Raw genomic sequence first — 15,200 nt, forward strand, 5'->3', positions numbered from 1 at the left:
AAGACTCACCCTTACCTGGTCAGTCCTGAGGAGCCGCCACGGCCCCTCAAGGCCCCGCACCCCCCGGTATCGATTTTTTTTTTTTCTGTTAGGGCAGAAACAAAGAGACTTTCTCTGTTACATGATACATCATAATCACATCATTTGTAGCTTTGAGTGGGAAGCAGGGCAGAGAGAGAGAGAGAGAGAGAGAGAGGGAGAGAGAGAGAGAGAGAGAGAGAGAGGCAGAGGGAGAGAGAGAGAGAGAGACAGAGAGAGAGAGAGAGAGAGAGAGAGAGAGAGAGGGAGAGAGAGAGAGAGAGAGAGGCAGAGGGAGAGAGAGAGAGAGAGACAGAGAGAGAGAGAGGCAGAGAGAGAGAGAGAGAGAGAGAGAGAGAGAGAGGGAGAGAGAGAGGCAGAGGGAGAGAGAGAGAGAGAGACAGAGAGAGAGAGAGGCAGAGAGAGAGAGAGAGAGAGAGAGAGACAGAGAGAGAGAGAGAGAGACAGAGATAGAGAGAGGCAGAGGGAGAGAGAGAGAGAGAGAGAGACAGAGATAGAGAGAGGCAGAGGGAGATAGAGAGAGAGAGAGACCTGTATAAAGAGGTCAGTCTGTCTCCAGGTAAAAAACTAAAGCAGCGTCTGAATTTCTGCTCCATTTCTCTGAGAGTAAATTTCAGACTTCTAGTACAAAATTTAGAGTCTACCTCACCGTCTGTTGGAAAAACAACTTTAAAATTCTTCAAATTTATCTCATTTACCAAATGTTGTGAGTATTTTAAGCTGCTTCGTTTCCTCGAGGATTTTTAACTTTTGGAAGTCAGGATCTTACTGTAACTCTTAACATCTCTCGTGGTGGCCTCGGGGAGTCAGTTTAAGAATGAAAACAGAAGTCCTCTGAAATAAAAAACATATTTCTGTTAACACAAACCACACTTCCTCTAAACATAACCAAACTTCAAACCAAACAGGTCATTAACAGTGATTTATTTTGCCTTTATTGGAGCGATAGGACAGAGGATAGAGTCAGAAATCAGGGAGAGAGAGTGAGATTCGTCAGATTCGAACCCTGGCTGCCCACTTGGAAGACTATAGCTTAACATACATGGGGCGGCGCACTAACCACTTGGCCACCTGCGCCCCAACAGTGATTTCTAAACACAGGTTTCTTAAGCACATCTTACAGAGAAAACAGACAAATCATCCTAAGAATCTCTCATTTCATCCTGATAATTCTCCCGTGTGAAAATATGCACGAACAGTTTAATGTCTGTTTTGTTTTTTAGGGAGCGAGTAGTTTAAAAGCAAAAGTTCATGACTGCACAGCAGTAAAAACACACACTCTGAGCCGCGGTTGGATGTCCTCTAGCCGGTGTGTCATGCTCAGGATTATGATGGATGGTCTCCAAACAAAAACCGAGTTTGAGGAGCGAGCAGCAGAGAGACTACGAGCCGATGATGGATGTGTCGGTCAGCTGCATCGCCTCGCTACAGCACACAGCGCTCGCAACACAACCCATCACGCCACCCGAAACATGAGAAAAAAATCAGGAGCTTTGGCAGGAAAACACACCCACAGCCCCGTGCACACACACACTGAGACGACAAAATTACCTCACAGGGACTTTTTTTAAACACACAAACTCTGAGTCCTGGTCGCGGTGTGTTTACTGAACAGCAGCAAGCGTGAAAATTTAATTTCCGCTCTGAGGACAGAAACCTAAAAAGCCTCCAGGAAGCCTTAAAGTTGAGGTCAAACATCGGTGTTTACAGTGAAATCTATGAATCCTGAGGGGCTCGGACCTCCTGCCGCTGCACAAACTGAGCTCCTAATGGAGGCTGAGAGGTTTTTAATGCAGCTTCAGGTCAGACTGAGAGACACAGAGACGGTTTAGTTCTTATAAAAACATTATTTTAGATGTAGGGACTGTGGTTTTAGAACTGGAGAGCAGGAAAGTTTAGAGCTTGACCCTGACAACACTAAGGGCGCACTCACACTGTACCATACTTCAGCACGATTGTGGATTTTAGTGGAAATGCACCAGATCGAAGTTCATCCATTAAATTTTTTTTTTTTTTTTTTTTTTTTGTCACTGACAGGCTCAGATTGTTATTCTTTTTTTTTTTATTTGGGAAGGGGCTTTCTATACCTTTATTTAGAGATAAGTGTCAGAAATCAAGGAGAGAGAGAGAGAGAGTGGGAATGACATGCAGGAAGGGGGTCACAGGTCTGATTTGAACCCGGGCCACCCGCCTACGTACGTGTCGCTGCACTTATCTAAATAAATAAAAATACAAAGTAATTCTCCTCCGTCACAAAGAGCTCCATCCCTGCAGAGATCTTTTTACATTCTTGACTCTTTTTTTGGTGCATCAAAGAAATCAGACATGTAAAGGTTTGTCGTAATGATCTGATCCTTCAGTGATCTCCTCGGGGAAATCCTTCCGCTCCCTTCCCTCCTCCACTCAGAGGTCAGAGGTCATGATCATGGCTCCAGGCTTTTGTGTTTTGTTGTGGAAACGGCGTGTTAACACACAGCGTATGCTCTGCCGTCACAGAGGGGGGGGGATCATGCATTGAGTCAGCGTGCTGAATAGTCCTTCTGAGTTTTATGAAGGATAGAGTCGTGTTGTGGCTGTATGTCTGGAGACCCGCCTCAGCTCCACCTCTTTGCTTGTCAGAGGGTAAACTGATGGTGGACGCCACGTCGACTTCCTCGATGTTGATATATACAGTCTAGGAATAAACACAAATGGACATGTTGTTGGACTCACACACGTTCTGAGGTGGTGAAAATCTGCTTCCGCTTTCTGGATAACTTGAGGAGTCTCTTTTTATTGACTCAGCGGCGGCAGTAATGTGGCGCCATACTGAACCGTTGGTGGTGAAGAGGGAGCAGAGCCTGAAGGCAAAGCTCTTGATTTGTTGGTCAGTCTTTGTTCTTGCCCTCACCTGTGATCATGAGAGGCAGATACAAGAGGCCGGAATGAGTTTCATCCAGAGGGCGTCTGGGAGCCAGGGTGAAGAGCTGGGACACTTGGGGGGGGGGGGGACCCAAAGTCTGGACAGGGAACGCCTCGGAGTCCCCCAGTATGAGCAGGAAAACGCTGCTGGGGAGAGGGGAAGTCTGATCTAACTAGCTTAGCCTGATGCGACCACGACCCGACCTCGGATAAGAGGAAGAAAACAGATGGAGGTATTCATGACCTTTTTGTGTCTCTTCATGTTAAGAAAAATAACTTTGACTGAAGAATCTTTGCATTTGATGCCAAACCGAGACTGTGAGCTGAAATCAGAAATGTCATTAGCAGCAGAAACCCCCCCAGTGGAGCCCGGCTGAAGACTTGGGGGGGGGGGGGGTCATTTGGTGGTTGAACAAAGCGACTCGGACTCACTTCATAGAATCAATACGAGCAGATCCCAGAGCAGAGACTCCACCATTTACATTTTGATTCAAGACCTCCAACAGAGGAGGAGGAGGAGGGAAGAATAAAAGGTTAACTCCCCCCCCCCCCCCCTCCTCCTGGAGATGAAGGAGAGTTTGATCCTCCTCCTCTCTGGAGGAAGCGTATCGAGGTGCCACGAAGCATCAGAGCCAGTTTGCCTCCGATCTCTCCGACGAGTCCGAAACACTTCTCCTGATCTACGGCCGCTGATGGCTTGTCAATATATGGATCACCTCCCCACCCCCCGTTCCCCTCTCCTCCTCTTTCTCCTCCTCCTCGTGGCTCTAATTCAGTGAAAAATCTAGTTTTCCATTAGTCTCTGCCCCGCAAACGTTACCTCAAGCTTCTCACCCTGTAATTATCAAAGGCAGATTCCCTGAAAGCAATCAGCGCGCCGCCATTTGTATCTTTGAAATCTTAATAAGCCGGAGGCAGAGAGGGGGAGGAGGAGGAGGGCGAGAAGAGGAGGTGAGAGAGTGAGGAAAGTAGACATAAAATGAGAAAGAAAAGAGGAGAAAAACAAAAGCAAGATATATAACAGAGACGAGAAAAGAGAAGGGAAGGAGAGGAAAGAAAAGGAGGGAAAAAAGTTAATTTGAAGAGGAGGAACAAAAGCTGAGAGAAGAGAGGAGGAGGTGAAAGGGGTCGAAAGACGAGATGACGAGGAAGAAGAAAGGATGCAATAAAAGAGGAGAGAGTGATGAGAGAGAACGGAGGGGAAAAGAGAAGAGAGGATATAGAAAGGAGAAATGATCAGATGTGATGAGAAAATATATGATACGAGGAGGAGATGGGTGGAGGTGAAGAGGTCAAAGAGAAGAAAAGAGGAGAAGAGGAAGCAGCGGTAGGGATGAAGGGGTTAGGAGGAATAGGAGGTGAGAAGGTGAAGGGGAAAAAGAGAGGGGAATGAGGATTATACTTGGAAGATAAGAGGAGGTGAAGAGGTCATCAGAGGAGAGGAAGAAGGAGTGATGACATGTGCAAAAAGAGAGGTGACGAGAAGAAGAGAAAAAAATATAATACAGGGAGGAAGAAGAAGAGGGGAAGAGAGGAGAGGAGAGGTGGAAGAGAGCAGAGGAGAGGGAGAGGAGAGGAGAGGAGAGGAGAAGAGAAAAAATATAATAGAGGGAGGAAGAAGAAGAGGAGAGGAGAGGAGAGGAGAGGAGAGGATAGGTGGAAGAGAGCAGAGGAGAGGAGAGGAGAGGAGAGGAGAGGAGAGGAGAGGAGAGGAGAGGAGAGGAGACGAGACGAGAGGAGACGAGACGAGAGGAGACGAGACGAGAGGAGACGAGAGGAGACGAGACGAGAGGAGAGGTGGAAGAGAGCAGAGGAGAGGGAAAGGAGAGACGAGAGGACACGAGAGGAGACGAGAGGAGACGAGACGAGACGAGACGAGACGAAACGAGAAGAGAGGGAGAGGAGACGAGACGAGAGGGAGAGGAGAGGAGACAAGACGAGAGGAGACGAGACGAGAGGAGACAAGACGAGAGGAGACGAGACGAGAGGAGACGAGACGAGACGAGACGAGACGAGACGAGACGAGAGGGAGAGGAGACGAGACGAGACGAGACGAGAGGAGACGAGACGAGACGAGACGAGACGAGACGAGACGAGACGAGACGAGACGAGACGAGACGAGAGGAGACGAGACGAGACGAGACGAGAGGGAGAGGAGAGGAGAGGAGAGGAGAAGGAGAGTCAGTGCAGGAGTCTGGAGGAGGAGCTTTAGTGAACACATGTGAGTTAAGTCTTTTTTTTCACTTTACTGAACAACTTTAAAGTGGGTCAAGAGGAGAAAAGTCAAAGATTCAGTTATTTTGTTTCCTCCGCCTCAGAAGAGTTTAGCTCCACCGGGGGGAAAAGGAAGGTGGAGGGATGTGAAATCAGTGTGTGTGTGCAGGAAAAGGGGGTCCGATGGGAGATTTTCTTTAGGTTTGTTTTGTTGTTGTCTTTTTTTTTATAAATGTCTCTGATTGGATTTTAGGCCTGTTTCTCAACTGGTGGGTCGCAGAACTATTTTCAGTGGGTCGACATTGTGTGCCTGGAAAAAATAATGTGTCAAAAAGTCTATGAAGTGCTTCTTCAACACGTTTGTTTTGTTTTGTGTCTTTGTTCTGACACGTTTTGTACTTTCTGAGGTCCAAACTGCAAAATCTTTCATTGAACATTGTTTTTTTTTTTAAATTTGGGTCGTAATTTTCCATGAAACAGTTGGTGGTGGGTCCTCAGGCTAGACCACCAGAGCACAATGAAAATGGTCCTAATGACAAAGAAATATGTGTCCACACTCGGCAAGATGGCGATTAAAAAACGGCAGTGCTGAGTGACAATCTTGCAGCGGGGGGTTTAGTACGTTTAGTCCTGAAACACTTTTAAATGTCATGAAATCAAATAACCAGCAGGAGTTTGTCTGAAGTCAGATAGTTTGTTCCCAACTTGAGGTCTTCTTCTTTTTCTCTTTTTTTTCCTGGTTTGTAGTTTCTCAGTTTTATCCTCCTGCAGACGGAGCATGAACTTTACGCCGAGTTGTTTCACATTCTCACCGTGTCAGAAAACAACGGACAAACTTTGTAGAAAAGGTCTTTCTCTTTGATTTTACCTCAGAGTGTCTCTCTCACCCCACGCTCTGTAACGGTTTCTAAAATATGTTCAAACTACTCTGAATTTCATCAGTACAAAATGACGGTTCACTCAAGATTAGAGCTAAAAAATGAAGGTAAAATAAAGTGCTATATGCTCAACCAAACCTCTACGTCCTTACTTTTGTCAAGACTGGATTCGCAACATTTTGCTTTTGCAGTCGTTTTATGTTTAAGGACCAATCAGTGAGATGTGTAGTGAGTGAAATAATAAAGTGACCTCATTATATGATCAGACATTAAGGAAACATGCTATGTTGAAGTGCTGGCTTCTCTGACAACAATGCAGCAGCCAGCAGCCAGGTTTTAAGTCACCCCCACACGGCCGTTTTGGACGCCCCTCGGTTTGTCAGATATGAGAGCAGTTATCAGGTCAACAGGTGTTGCAGAGATGGAAGCGGTCAAGAGAAGTGGTTCAGATAGAAGTGATCGTACCCGACCTAAAAAGCCTCTGCATGTTTCTAATAAGCTCCACGAGCAGAAACGTCCTCAAACTAGGATCAATATGGGAGATGCTTTTGAAAAATGGAGAGAGGTTAGAACACAGAAAGGTTTACAGACCGATGCAGAGCTGGATAAACACTGAAGCTTCAGTGTCCACCACATGGTGACCTGCGTGAGCATCGACTCTAGAGAGGAGGGGGCGGGGGAGACAGCTCTCTACAATGTTTAGAATTTAGACTGCAATACCCGTTTTAACCACTAGGGGTCAGAGTTACATATTGCTCCTTTAATGCAGGTGTTTTGGCCTTTTAGCAGCTCGTTTTTGAAATTTGCAGAGCGTTTTTGTCATTGCATATATTTTGGTCTTTATAGGATGTTATTGGATTTGCATCAGGGTTTGTTGCGCTTGTCGGCCACCATAAGTTGCAGCATGTTTTGTATTTGTTAGCCATCATACACAAGGCAAAGAAGAATGCATTCAGAAAACACAATGGCATATTGTACTGTTAGGTACTTCAGCGTTTAAACACCAGACGTTAATCATCTGTAGATCCAGAGCCTCAAATCTGAGATAACATTTTAAACTATTCCACATGTTTTGTTGGTTGAATCAAAATAATTTCTCTACTGAACAGTCAACTATCAAAGAGCAGAATCCTTATTTTCCGTCCGCTCTGCCTCTCCGCTGTCTAACAGAGAGAGAGAGAGAGATGAACTTTCCCGGGTGTCCTTTCACATCCTCATCTTGTCAGAGCGCGGAGAGAAAACTTTGATGGAAAAGGTCTCTCTCTTTCTCTCCGTCGGCCTTCTGAGAAACGAGGCCTTCACCCCGTTTATTGCTGAGCTGCGGCGTTTCATCGCCCGGGCCTCCACAGGAAAAGTGTCAGGTCAGTTTCTGACGTGAATTTGCATCGCCTCAATGACGGGTGACAGCGCTGAAAGGCCAGGAGAAAACGGGCTCATCGATCGAACTCGTGGAAACTATTCAAAGAAACAGATGAGCTGAAGGAGCGGAGAGGTGCTCATACCTCCGCCGCATCCCTCCATCCCTGCAAACCCACTCTCGCTTTAAAGAACAGAACTTCATTAAATTGTGCCACTCGGTGTTTGTATCACAGTGTGCAGATGTGTGTGTGTGTGTGTGTGTGTGTGTGTGTGTGTGTGTGTGTGTTAAAGGATCAAAGCTTCGCCGCAGAGGAGCTATTAACTCTGCTCCGCCAACAGCACCGTGCTCCTGCATACCAAAGCAGCAGGTTGTCACGCCACGTTCCCACGACACAACACCGGGAACACAGCCAGGTAATGAGGGAGCGCACACACACACACACACACACACACACACACACACACACACACACACACACACACACTGATGTACATACTAACAAGAGCACATACACATAAACACACAAGCTTTGGAATAATACTGTTAAAGGAGTACACACACACACACACACACACACACACACACACACACACACACACACACACCAGCCGGAACAGAAGTCCTGAGATTTTTTTTTAACAAAGTAAAAGTAGAAAATAAACTAAAAAGTATTTAATAGCTGTTAAAAGTTTAAATGATTAAACGTTTTTAACTTGTATTGAAAATATTTAGCGTAAAAGTAGAGAACATGCAAACGAGCTTCATTATGATATTTATAATGAAATAGATTTTATTGTGAAAGCAGCATTTTACTGTTTAAATGGTTGATACAAAGCACTGCGCTCTACGCCGCTAGTCAGTGATTTTGATCCACAGCGAGCGCCGCGGTCTGTTTCCCCGTAGACATCACTCCTTTGTAGCGAGAATAAAAATGGCAGACCTGCGCAAAAGTTTTGCTCTAGGCTGGGGGTGGAGTCCATGGGTGGAGATACCAGGGGAGGGGAGGGTATTTGTCTTTACCAGAATCCCACTGTGACATCACAAGGAGAGCACATCTGAAACTGAGCATTTTTCTCTGTGTTGTAAGACTTATGTAGACCACAAACAAAGGACTGGATGGGTTTATTTCACAATTTGTGGGTCAGTAGACACTCAGGTTACCCACATGTTGTGTTCAAAAACACTGTAGAAGAGGATTTTTCACAATATGTCCCCTTTAAGAAAATGTCGTTTGGGAGTCATGAATAAAAATAATTATAAAAACTATCATGACTTCAAGCCTAAAAACAAACACACAGGTGCATTTGCAGACTGTTACCAAAAAAACACACACACACACACACACACACACACACACACACACACACACACACACACACACACACACAGGGCTGTTCGGTGTGACAGAGCCAGCTGTGCTCTCTCACTCTTCAATTAATTCTCTCTGCTGCTTTGACCTTTTCTTCCAAGAAACAAAGAAACTGGAGGCTGCACACACACACACACACACACACACACACACACACACACACACACACAGATGCAGACACAGAAACCCACTCACTCAGAAAAAAAAGAGAAAAAGGCTGCAGAGTGCACACAAAGTGAAATACGCACTTATAAACCCAAAGTGTGGTGATTGGTTATCTATGTGTTTGTGTTCTGTTTATAATATCAGGTCTGGTTACGATCACTCTCGAGGTATTTCTTTGTTTTTAAACAAATCGCTCAAAACTATTCAGAAGAATACAAGAAGAATCTGACTCAAAGAAATACAAATATCCAAACATGTTAACTGGGTAACAGGATGGGCGTCGTGACTCAGGGCGCGGTGGAGGAGAGGAACCCTTATAATAAAAAGAATAAATCAATATTTGGCCTGAAATAGATTTATTAATGTTTGGATTTGTCTTTCTCTAATTTATATCTGTCTTTGTAAAATTTTCAGAATAAGTGAACATGATTCTTTACTGTGGAAATTAAACAACGATAGTTAAAAAACCTTTTAGATTGAGCACAGATGGCCTAGCGGTTGAGTCACGCCCAATTTAGGAGGCAACAGTCCTCCAAGCTGGCTGCCCGGGTTCAAATCCGGCCTGTGGCTCCTTTCCCCTCGCTCTCTCTCTCTCCTCTGTTTCCTACCCTCTCCTCTGTCCTAACATATATGTAAGGCCCCGGTCCACCTAGCATTATAGGGGCCTTACACATTGTTGTTATTTAAATGTGTCACATTACTGATGTGATGCTTGTTAAGTAAAAAAAGAAACACAACAATAGAAGTCCCAGCCACCAAATGTGGAGTCATTCCTCGTTTTGAATCACCGAAAGTTGCAGATTAAATCCTGCAAGTTGCACAAATACATCGAATGGGAACAGAAACGTTGCCAAAAATGTATTTGTACCATTTAGACAACTTGCAGGAGTTCGCCTTCATAAACATCATCTTTTCTGCTCCCACAATCTGATACGAGCATCAGAGGCCAAGAGATGCTCACACCAAAAAGAAGAAGCTCTTATTCAAGTTTTTTGAAAACCCTCCACACGTCTCGTTACTTCTCAGTCTGAGCAGATCTGCGTTTCATGTTTGTGAAAACATTTTTGCCAATTTGTCCTGCAGACAGGTTGGACTCTGTTACCTTCCCCGCTCGCTGCCAGCTCCAAAAACACGCCTGTGAAATGTAAAAAATGTATTCTCTGTTTTATTGATCTCTGATTTTAAAGGAGCCACTTAAAATTCAGGATGTAAAACGTTCTTTTCTCCGGCCTCACTCCGTCCAGACAGCGAGCAGGTAAACTCTCTGCCGTCTGTCTTTTGATTCTTTGTTTTCTAAGTTACCCAGTGAAGTTGTAGAAAGCTGTCATTGCTCTTTTTTTTTGTGCACTGCACAGACAAACAATTAAAAAGTCGGATTGTGCAATGCTACATCAACATTCAACAAACAAACAAACAAACAGCGTGCGGGTCACTGTGATCAGCCAGGCATCGACTTCCTCGTTAAGCCTGTTTGTATGTTTGTGGCTCTGGGACACTCGTCTATGTGTGGAGATCTGAAGAAGACGACATGAAATGACTCGTTATCAAAGCATGGAGGCTCGTCTGCTGAAGGCTTTGTTAAACTGTATGCGACCTTATTTAATTAAAATTTAGATTAAAATAAAACATTCTGATGATGTAGGATATTCAACTGAAAAACAACAAGACACAAATGTGTGTCTTATAGGTGACCTTCAGTAGTCTGAGCTCCAATCCAACATGCTGCCCCGTGAATCAACAGTAAAGTTGAATCTGTACATTTGGACAAAATCTGTACAAATGGAACGCAGCATAACTTCCTGGTTTGTCTTATGGTTGCCTAGCAACCTACACTCATAACAACAATCCTATTGAACAAAAACAAAAACGTGAATGGACTTTAAAAGTACGCACAAACACCAGCGATGGTTGTGAGGGCGGTGCCCATTTTAAAAAAAAAACATTCTGTGAGTGTCAAGGCTACAGCCGGTTAAAATACACAATTCACACTTCAGAGACAAACAATCCTTCAACACACAGAGAGGCTGCATCTGAACTAAAATTTAGCCCACTAGTTTTAAATGGAGAACACGGAGAAGACACCCGGACCCTACAGGTCGGCCCTGAAGCTCAGAGACTGTGAGCAGGAGAAGGACGCTCTGGAGGAGCTGAAGGCGCAGCCGCACATTTCTGAAAACAACATCGCCCTTCAGGAGGAAACGCAGCAGCTAGGGAAGGAACTGGAACAACAGACGAGCCGAGCCGAGTCCCTCCAGGAACAAGGGGAGAAGTTAACGACTGACAGCAGAAAACAGGAAGAAAACCAGGACGTCAGGGAGGAGAACGTCAGACTCAGTGAAGAGCAGGAGGAGACCAGGAAGTTGCTGACTCTTCATAAGAGCAGGATAGAGATGGAATCACAGCTTAAACTGGAGATGAAGATGACGCTCATTGACCCGCCAAACAACAAGCTTCAAAAAGAGTTCGAGGAGCTCAGAGCTGCCTACAGCAACAGCCTGGAGAAGTTTGAGGAGCAGCTCTGTGCTCTCGAAAAGCAGCTGGAGCATTCACATGAGATCAGCCAGAACTACAGGCGGCTGTTCATCAGGGTGATGGAGAACAAAAACGATGTTCAGAAAGAGCTGGAGGCAGAGATTGTGGCAGAGACTGTGGCTCATTCAAAAACGCTGGAGAAGAATCTGGAGTTCCTGATGCAGATGCGGCCTGGCGAGGAGTTACTGACCATTCTGAGAAATGCACTGAAGAGAGAGGATGAGCTGGAAGAACAGGAAGAGATCAAACTGGAGCTGTTCGCTCTGCTGAGACAACAAGACGAGCTCATCGCAGAGCTTCTGAATGCACTCAGAGCACAGCAGAAGGACGAGACGGCGTCCATGTTTACTCCAGCTGCTGGAGGAGATCGGTGACTCGGGGGAGATGCTGTCCGAGAGAATGGAGTTACTCTGCAGAACAGGAAGGAGGAGACTTGCTGCCGAGACACATACGAATTCAATATTCATAAAAATATCAATAAAGCACAGAAGACGTTGTAACACTGATCTGTTTTGTTGTATTTTGATTGGATTAAAACATCTCGCTCTTAGTAGGTGTAAAGTCTGTAAAGTCTGGTCGTCTTGGTTTATGGTTTTGGTGGTTGGATAGCTTTGAGGATGAGGAGGAGGAGCAGAGGGTTTTACCGGCTGTTTGGCGTCTGTAATCATTCATTATTTCTTCACTTTTATTCTGGCGCAGTACATATCCTATTAAAGGTGTAAGAGGGTTAGCATTGCATTTTGTTCAGAGGCAAAGCAGCAGTTGGTTCGTTGCGGACCTGCAGTAAGTTCACAAAACGTAAATCCTACGTTCTTGCCTGTATTTAGATGCGTTACTTGCGGACCCTCCGTAGGCATGAACAGAGGCGTTGCTTGTCAACGGGCATGGCAGGCAACTGCTTGGGGCCCCAGACCAATAGGGGGCCCATTGAGGGCTCACAAACTTAAACCAAAGCAGAGGCCCCAAAATGTGTTGGAAACCCTCCCCATCTGACAGCACTCACTGTCGTCGCTCTGCTAAGCGTTGCATGTATTATAGCAGTGAAAACAAAAGTTTGTCAATGAATTAAACAAAGAACAACGAAGAGGAATTTTCCGTCTATAGGAGAGAAAAAAGAAACAGCAAAGCATTGGGACACTGGTTGGAGGGCACCCCAATCGATTTTCACCCCCCAGACTCTAGACTCCCAAACTTTAGGACTCCCCCCCCCCCCATTGACGGATAGCAACTGAAATCACCATGGCAACAGCAGGGTTACCTTTTAAATACATCTTCCCTCTTATATCATGAAAGACAAGTTGGCAGGAAGTATCTGCAGATGACAGGAAATATTTGTTATGAATCAGCTGCTAGTTAGATTATATGTATGTGTGTGTGTGTGTGTGTGTGTGTGTGTGTGTGTGTGTGTGTGTGTGTGTGTGTGTGTGTGTGTGTGTGTGTGTGTGTGTGTGTGTGTGAGAGAGAGAGAGAAATAGAGAGAGAGAGAGCGTTTTTGTCTGTGTGTTTTAGAGTTATAAACATCTTTAAAAACCCACAAGCTGCTGTTAAACTTGACCTGTGATTTTTTACAGTGCAGTCTCTCAGCCGGTCAGTCAGCAGCTGCTCTGCGCTGTCACACTTCATCAAAGCTCCATCACCAATGATAATGTGACCCGGCCGACTCAGCACCGCCACTCCCTGCTGCCCAGAATATTGGCAAGTGTCAGATAGCCGATAGATTTATGTATGCAAATCAGGCCGATCGATAACGTCTGCCACGGCCCGAGATCTACAACCAACCCGCATCGGCTGGAATATTTCCTGTCAAATAAAAACCCCGAGGCAGAGCAGAGGGAGGCGGAGAAGAAGAAAAAAAACTTACTATGAAAGGAAAAATGATTTGGAGAAGAAGAAGGAGGAAAAGTGGAGATATGATGAAGAAGACTGGCTGTCAATGAGACGGCAGACGGCCAGTCATCGCAGAGAATAAATCAGAGCGGGGCTGTCATTGGAAGAGGAGCAGAGAGGAGGTTTTACTCCATCACAGTACAAACACTTTCACTTTGTAAAAGATTAAATAAGCAACAGATGCACAGAAATTTAAGGACCTGGTGGATTTGAAAACCTTTTAAATCAGAGTTATCATCTACCAGTTATTATGTGTTATATATTTTATTTGTCGACCTTGGATTGGTTGGTAAAGCTTTAAAGACTTAAGGGGGACTAGATCATCCTTCACCCTTTTTGAGTTAAAAATGGAGACGTCAAACTTTTTTCAAATTAATAAATCAAAACGCACAGTGTCTGCCTTTAAGGTTCATTCTTATGACGCTGATTTATGTGTGAATGTTCAGTTTAGTTTGAATTCAATCAAAAACAAATTAATTTGAGCGATAAGCTGCGTGTGTGTTTCGGATGTCTGAGGTCGCCAGAGATTTGTGAAGTCACTGGGGGGTCACGAAAAAAGTAAAAGTTTGGGCTCCACGGTGCTAATTGGTATAACAGAAGCTGCATGTTTATATAATTTATTTTTGAGATGCATACTTTGAGTAAAATGTAACAGAAACCTCAGCACTTTGTTTAAATGTAAAGTCTTTTTTTAAATTTTTGGGGCGAGTAGATTGAGTAGGAAACCAGAGAGAGAGAGAAAGAGTGGAGCCACAGGTCGGACTTGAACAAGGGCCGCCCGCTTGGATGACTACAGCCTACATGAGGCGCGACCTAACCGCTAGGCCATCTACGCCCCTTATCAGTCTATTCTGGCGTTGCACTTAAGATTGAAAGTATGAGATGAATTGGCCTGATGTAAAGCTACTGTAGATAAAACGTTGAGACATAAATGTAGAAATGAAGAGTCGTGTTGATGCTGCGACTCAAAATCAGTTTTAATGGATTCTTCCCTTAAAAAAATATTCTCCAGTGTTGATTGAAACCGTTGCCCTCCTCCTCCGTCCAGGAAAAGGCCGGACTAAGCACAAGGAGACGGGTCGGGGGGGGGGGCGGGGTGGAGGGACATGTCGGTCGCCTGTCCGCGTGGCAAACAGCCGGCGTGTCACCGCCGCCCCCGTGGGAACCGCCCGTCAAACGGAAAGGTTGTGCCACATCTGCATAATCATTACCACGGCGACAGAAAGTCGTTGTGGAAAACAATCAATGTTGTTTTAAGGGATGTTTAAAAAAAAAAAAAAAAAAGAGAGAAAAAAAAAAAAAGGGTTGAAGTGTCTTTAAGAAGATCTAGTGTCCCGGCCTGATGAACGGCAGCGCTGGCAGTTTTCAGAGATGCCGGGGAGAGCATCCGAGGTTTTTAAAGACAAAGAGTCGGTAAAAAAAAAGACAAAAACACGACGAGGGGAACACGGCGAGCTCTGACAACAACACGACACTCAGAAACTATCGCTGTCACTGTTTGAGATCACAATCGTCCACATGAATTATCCTCCTCGGACTCATCGATGGAAATAATAAGTGAAGCCTTACTTACCTCATATCATTTCTACTTTAAGTTTATTTGCCAGGTTTTCTTGTCCAGCATAAAAGAAGAAGTGGACGAAGCCAGCACAACCGGTTTATGACCACATGGCAAAAATCACAAAAAATATGACACACCTCTAACCCGTCTACACTCGCATTCACACAAAGAAGTTATCAATTACAACGCACCATAAAAAAAAAGCAGCATTTAGCAAAATCGCCCTTTGCTCGAGATGCAATCACCTGTGTCCTGCTTTGTTGTGTTAGCATGCTAATGTCAGCGCTCTTTAGT

The sequence above is a fragment of the Labrus bergylta genome, chromosome 2, assembly GCF_963930695.1.
Source record: "Labrus bergylta chromosome 2, fLabBer1.1, whole genome shotgun sequence".
NCBI lineage: Eukaryota > Metazoa > Chordata > Actinopteri > Labriformes > Labridae > Labrus > Labrus bergylta.